This window comes from Micromys minutus, assembly GCF_963924665.1.
Source record: "Micromys minutus genome assembly, chromosome: 3".
Lineage (NCBI taxonomy): Eukaryota > Metazoa > Chordata > Mammalia > Rodentia > Muridae > Micromys > Micromys minutus.
In genome coordinates, this window is record NC_137972.1 from 24,650,232 (window position 1) to 24,657,498 (window position 7,267).

Consider the following 7,267-nt stretch of genomic DNA (forward strand, 5'->3'; position numbering starts at 1 on the left):
CGAGGCCTCTGAAGTAGCAAGCTGCCACAACAACCTCGAGAGCAGTTCTCGGTGGAGTTTCTCACAGTGTTGGAGTTACCACAAGTTGAGCTCAACAACGTTATGTGAAGCAAACCAATACATGCATCTGTTTAGCGAAGAATAACAAGGTGGAACCAACCAAACCAATGCCTAGTGCTTTTCTCCCACTGTCTGTGGCGCCATATTTATATTCCTTCCTCAAGTGTCCTTACACATGTCTGCTACATCCAAATTTCCTTTCACCTGTGTGCCCCAGAAAAATATCACTTGACATAACTAACTTTCCAAAGAACTAAAAATTTCCACTTCATAGTTCCATAGCCAGCTAATAAGAATGTTAATAATAATAATAATGCATTAATAGCCAGAGGATAGAATATTCTATAGGTATTTGTTACGTTCATTTTGTCCATAGTCCAGATTAATGCTACATTTTTTTTAGTCTGTTGGTTGGTTTTAATTATTTTGCACATATCATCTATTACAGAGAGTGAAATATTAAGACCACCACTATAATTTTCATGGAATCATATGTTCCTTTACATTAAGTAAAGTTTGTTTTATTGCACTGAGTACATCAAAACTATGAATGCATATTTGTAATCTGTAGTGGTTTGAATAGACATGGCCCATATAAACTCATGTGTTTGAATGCTTGAGTCACAGGAAGTTGCACTATTAGGAAGCATGGCCTTGTTGAGTAGGTGTGGCCTTGTTGGAGGAAGCATGTCACTGTGGGGGTGGGCTTTGAAGTCTCTTATGTTCAAGATGCACTCAGTGTGGAATAGAGTTCTTCTACTGTCTGTGAATCAAGATGTAGAACTCTCAACTCCCCAGCACGATGTCTGCCTGGATGCTGCCATACTTCCTGCCTTGTTGATAAGCCTATGAGATTCTGAGCCAACCCCAGTTAAATGTTTTTCTTTATAAGAATTGCTATGGTTGTGGTGTCTCTTCATAGCAATAAACCCCTAATAAGACAGAAGTTGGTACAGGAACTGGGGTATTGCTGTGATAGGCCTGACATGCTTTTGTTTGGAGGAATTTGGATTTTAGAAATTTGGATTAAGAAGGCAGTGGAACGTTTTAAGTAGGGCTTAATGGGCCATAGTAGTGGAAGCACAGAAGACAGTGGTGCTGAGGTGATTTGAATTGACTTAAGAGGTTTCAGAGAATCTTAATATGTTGCTTAGAAATTATTCTTGTGATGTTTTGGTGAAGAATGTGGCTGATTTTTGCCCTTGTTTCCAAAAAAAAATCTGCTTGAAGCTAAGGTGAAAAGATTTAGATTAATTACATTGCTAAAGGAAATCTCGAAACAGACTACTATATACTCTGCCCTGTGATTTGCTCTTATGAAGAGTGTTTTGATTTCTATTTACTGAACAACCTGAGCAAGAAAAAAATACATGGTTCAAGGAGAAAATGGGCAACAGGAAGTGAAATGAAGCTAAATCCTGTTTTCAAGGAAATAAGCAGATTAAAGATATTAAATGGAATTAAGGGAGTAGTGACCTTGGGGTAAGATACTACCCAGCTAAGTGTCCATCTTGTGAAAAGGAATGAAAGAAAAGCTTAGGTTCAGGTGTGGTGGTGCAATCCCAGCACTCAGGAGACAGAGGCATGCAGATCTCTGAGTTCAAGGTCAGTCTACAGAGCAAGTTCCAGGACAGCTAAGCTTAGGCTATGAAAAAAAAATCATTGAAAACAGAAAGCTGGTAAAGATATAATTGAATAAGGGGGCTGTGTTCCATTCCTAGCAAGCAGCAGAACTTTGAAGCTTCAGCCATGTGGCTGTAGCTTTAGAGACAAGAATAGAAGACAGGGGTTTGGAATCTCCATCTACAACTAAGGAAATCCATTAAGGTCAAGCATGTGGCAGGGGTGACCCTGTATGGAGGCCCAGAAAGGCCATGGTGTGGAACTGTGAAAGGCCATTGTGTGAAGCTGTGAAGGTAAAGAGTGAAGCCTATATTGCCTTGGAGACCCCAAGATATTAGACATCTGTGGGACACCTGCTTTGGGGAAGTTGCTAACAGGGGGTGGAACCAGCCCAAGAGAAATATGTGTGTTGTAGTCATCAAAGCTTAAAGGAGTTGAAGATCTGCAAAACATTTTGACATCAGACATGAAGATACATGGAGTTTGCCCAGCTGTTTCTCAGTCTTCCTTTGGCCTGGTAATTCCTCGCTATGCTCCCTTTTGGGGTAGTAATATATATCTCGTGTCATTGTATGTTGGAAGTTTGTGATCTGTTTCTTACTTTTATTTCATAGGGGATCACACTTAAGAGACTGCACGAATCTTAGAAGAGACTTTGGAACTTGGAAGTTTTAAACCTTGTTGAGACTGGGATAGACTACGGGGACTTCTGAAGCTGGAGTAAAATGCATTTTGCATTGTTGTGGCTACAAGTCTAGGGAGGAACAGAGAGTGGGATGTGGTGGTTTAAATAGGCCGGACCCCTATAGACTTATATGTTTGAATGCTTGGCCCACAAGGAGGTGCACTATTAGGAGGTGTTGGAGTAGGTGTGGTCTTGTGGGAGGAAGTGTGTCACTATGGGGGAGGGCTTTGAGGTCTCTTATGCTCAAACCACACTCAGTGTGGCACACGGTCTCCTGTTTTCTGTGGATCAAGATGTAGAACTCTCAGCTCCTTCTCCAGAAGCATGTCTGTCTGGATGCTATCATGTTTCTCATCATGATGATAATGGACTAAACCTCTAAATTTGTAGTGACGTCGCCCGCGCCACCACTGTCACCTAGACTCAGACAGAGGCCTGGGGTATTGAAAAAGAAACACACACACACACACACACACATACACACACACACACACACACACACACACACACACACACACACACATACACATGGGGGTCACTCAATAATGGGTGAATGCTAACCAGGCTTTACTCGGGACTGCTTTTATATGAGATGAACAACAAAGCCTGGGGAGGCCAGGTGCAGTCAAGAGTGTACAGAACAGGATTTCCTCAGGGTAGAGATAGCTTGGATGGAACACTCTGGGGCGTGGTTAAGAACCACAATGGATACTAGGAAGGAGTTTCTAGCAAAACAAGCGGGGGAAGGGAAAACAAGGCCAGGCTCCAATGGTGGGTTACAACATGTAGGCCAGCGCCAATCACAAGAGTTGCCTTGGTCATGGTGCCTCTTCACAGAAATTGAAGCCATAACTAAGACATAATCATTATTTTTTTCAGTCTGGGTTTCACTATGTAGCAATGGTTGGCCTAGAACTCACTATGTGGATTAAGATAGTATTGAACTCACAGAGAGTCACCTGCATCTGTGTTCCAAGTGCTGGAATTAAAGGTGTGTGCCACCATGCCCAGGCATTATATCTGTTATATGAATTATTCTCTTTATTAATGTGTAATGGCATTCTTAAAAGATTTATTTATTTATTTTATGTGAGTACACTGTTGCTGTTTTCAGACACACCAGAAGAGAGGGCATCAGATCCCATTACAGATGGTTGTGAGCCACCATGTGGTTGCTGGGATTTGAACTCAGGACCTCTGGAAGAGCAGTCAGTGCTCTTAACCACTGAGCCATCTCTCCAGCCCCATGATGACATATTTTTAAACCTCTCTCCTGAATAGTTTTCCAATGAAAACTACTTCATCAGATAACAGTGTAAGCACTCTGACTTGGTTTCAGCTTCTTCTTCTTCTTCTTCTTTTTTGATATAATACTTTTATCCTTTACTTTTATTCTGTAGGTGTGAGGTGGATTTTATGTGGACAGCAAACAGTTGGATCTTGTTTTTAACCCAGTAATTTTTTTATATATATTTTGAGGGTTTTGCTGTTTTTTAAAGCTTTGTTTAGAGGTATTGCTGATTCCTGTTGAACTCACTGTGTAGATCCGACTGGCCTCAGATATATCTGCCTGTCTCTGCTTCCCAAGTACCGGGATTAAAACAGTTTAACACTGTTTCTGGCTTCTTATAATTTTCTTAAAATTGCTTTTTATTGTTGGTTGGTTAGATCGGTGTCTGTTCTTTTGCATCACTTCTGTTATGTCGGAGGGTTTTGGTTCATGGGGTTGAAAAGGAACAACTGGTTATTTCCTATTTCCCCTTTACTTGTCTATTCTTGATCAGAAGTTTTTCTTTGTCACATTCCTGGGATTGTGACTTTTATTCTTCTCTGTGCTTAGGATTTCTTCCATGTGTCTTCTACCGTGCACCGTGCTAGCTTGGTACTCAGGGATTGCTTCAGGTTGTGCTTGTCTGAAATGTTCTTCTTTCTTCATCGATTTTAAAACATAACTTCACTGGACACAGCAATTCTCAGTTACTGCTATTTATGTCTCAAAATGTATCTATCACACCGGGCTCTCCTTGATTTTAGTATTTTTGCTGGATTTGCCATAGTGTGTGAATTGGCATTTTTTTTTTCTTGTTTTTAATGCTGGTTCTTAGAGGAAACCCTTGTCTTCAGGACAGATACAGTGTAAGAGGAAGTGATACCATCATAGATCTAGATGGCACTTTGGAAGAAACATATGGAGGAGATTTTTGTGGAAATACTGAGAAACAAGCCTGTAGCCAGACAGGCTCCTGGGAAGCAGAAATGCAACTGTTGACAGGAGGCAGGTTTAAGCCTCACAGCTGTGCCTGGTGTGCTTCCAAATGACCCCAGGGGTGGTTTGCAGTGAGCCTCCTAATATCAAACTAGTGAATGAAGATCAAACGCTAAAAGAAGAAATAGAATCCGGGGTGATAGATATAATGGGGGAACCCCTTTATTAGAGAAACGGAAACCCAGAGAACAATGTTTCCAAACTGAAGTTGCCGAGCACCAAATATTTGAAGGGAAAGGCATGATTTGTACACAAATGTGATACTCTCACTAGAGGAGGCTGTGGTTGACTTTGAGATGAATGTTACTTACCTGGATAATCACAAGGTACATCTTTTCCAGGATTAGCTTACAGGGCCAAGAGCCAAGCTATGCTAGAAAGGGTATAAAAGTATCATTTATTTACCTCATATAATTGTCGTCTTGGAGACTTACTACTGAACAAGCTCACCTTTTCTAGTTCTTCCTGAACTCTGACTGGCTGGTTAAACTCAGATGTTCTGGCTCAAACTCTTCTCCAAGCTGACTAATTCAAATCTGGATTCTCTCAGCATCTCACTGAACTGTTCTGCTTGGCCTAAAACTGACTCCAACAATATGTTCTAATCTTCTTGCTCTTTCTTATTCTCTGGCTTAAACTACCTCTGCTGACCTGCACTGAGTTGCATGAACCCATGAACAAACTCAGCTCCACTATACTACACTGCACCCACTGCACTGACTCCCGGCTGACTGTCTCAGCTCCACTACACTGCACCCACTGCACTGACTCCCGGCTGACTGTCTCAGCTCCACTACACTGCACCCACTGCACTGACTCCCGGCTGACTGTCTAAACTACACTACACTGCACCCACTGCACTGACTCCCTGCTGACTGTCTCAGCTCCACTGCACTGAACTCAACTGACTGAACAGACTCTCTCCCTGAGCTGCTCAGTTGCTTTTTTCCTGAGAGCTGAGCATGTCCTATTTCTGTGAAATCTTTATTCTGTCAAATCTTTCTCTTATTCATCATTTTGTCTGCCCCTCAATTTGACATCATTATTTAGGATTAAGGATGTGAGCTGAAGGATTCCAGCCAGAGGGATTAAAGGTGTGTCTGCCTTCCAGCCAGATCACACAGACCTAGAAGGTCTTTGGATATGATAAGAGCAGCCATGCTGCTGGATTAAAATCTCTCTATAAAGGGGGAGGGCTTCAAATACTGACAAAGGTAAGGGGCTCCTTGGTAATCAATTTTAATGTGGATTTTTCAAAAGAGCAGCTGATAGAAAGTGGAAGAACTATCCAGCAGCCACTCAAACAAGCATCAGTTCTGAAGAAAAAAAATGGACTGGGGTTTTATTAGATAATAAATATCACTGAGCTGAAACAGGTAGATTAGTGATATTTATTACCTACAGGGCTCTTCGTGTGTTTTCATTATTCTCAACCTGCCAGTTTGATTTAAACTCCCCTCAGTCATCATAACACAAATAGTGAAAAGGCTTAAGGATCTGTCTATTGCATCCAGAATGAGCAGCATGAGGTAAACTAACACTTCTCCCTTTGGGGATATAATGTCTTGTGCTGCCACCTGAGTTTCAAAAAGTCTCAAGAGAGTGCCAGAGAGAAGAAACTAGATAAGGGTTAGGGACAACTGTTAGCTACTTTAAAATGCATCTGGAGAAGTCTATTTTAAGACACAAGCTAGTTTTTTTGGTTTTGTTTTCCCTTGACTCCCATTTCATTTTCCTGTGAGCTGGATGTATAATCCTCCCATCAAGCAAGATGTGCACACAAAGTGCAAAGTAATAATGAAAGTCCAATCTCGGAGCGATTCCGGAAGAAACAGAAGTGTGGCGTGAACATGGGGAAGCAAAAGAAAACAAGGAAATATGCGACTATGAAGCGAATGCTTAGTCTCAGAGATGAGCCACTTAAAGAAAAGGATAGGTTAAAGCCTAAAGAGAAAGAAAAGAAAGATCTGAGTGTGCTGAAGGAAAGAGAAGTCCCCCAGCATCCTTCCTGCTTGTTCTTCCAGTATAATACACAGCTGGGTCCGCCTTACCACATCCTTGTGGATACCAACTTCATCAATTTTTCCATTAAGGACAAATTGGACTTAGTGCAGTCAGTGATGGACTGTCTGTATGCCACGTGTATTCCTTGTATAACTGATTGTGTGATGGCTGAAATTGAGAAATTGGGACACAAGTACCGTGTGTATCCATGATTTGACCGATTGCCATGCACACACCAAGGAACCTATGCCGATGACTGCCTGGTACAGAGAGTGACTCAGCACAAGTGTTACATTGTGGCCACAGTTGACCGTGATCTCAAAAGAAGAATCCGGAAGATCCCTGGCGTTCCTATTATGTACATTTCTAACCACAGATACAACATCGAACAGATGCCAGATGGTTACAGAGCCCCTCCCTTCTAATTCTCACTCCACAGAATCCGCCTACCATTCTTGGACCAGCTAATTAAACATGCTTTCTGTTTTTTTTTTTTGTTTTTTTGTTTTTTTGTTTTTTTTTGTTGTTGTTGTTGTTTTGTTTTTTGTTTTTTTTTTTTTTTTTAAAGAAAGTCCAATCTCCAGTCCCCACGAAACACACATGCTTTCTTAGTTAGGGTTTCCATTGCT

The 7,267-nt window shown here is 41.4% G+C and overlaps 1 pseudogene across 1 annotated transcript; it reads left to right on the plus strand.

Moving 5' to 3' along the window:
- Nucleotides 1–6,484: 6,484 nt before the first annotated feature.
- Nucleotides 6,485–7,063, plus strand: LOC308418645 (rRNA-processing protein FCF1 homolog; annotated as a pseudogene). Its single transcript has one exon. The product of its transcript is annotated as an rRNA-processing protein FCF1 homolog (transcript).
- Nucleotides 7,064–7,267: the final 204 nt, after the last annotated feature.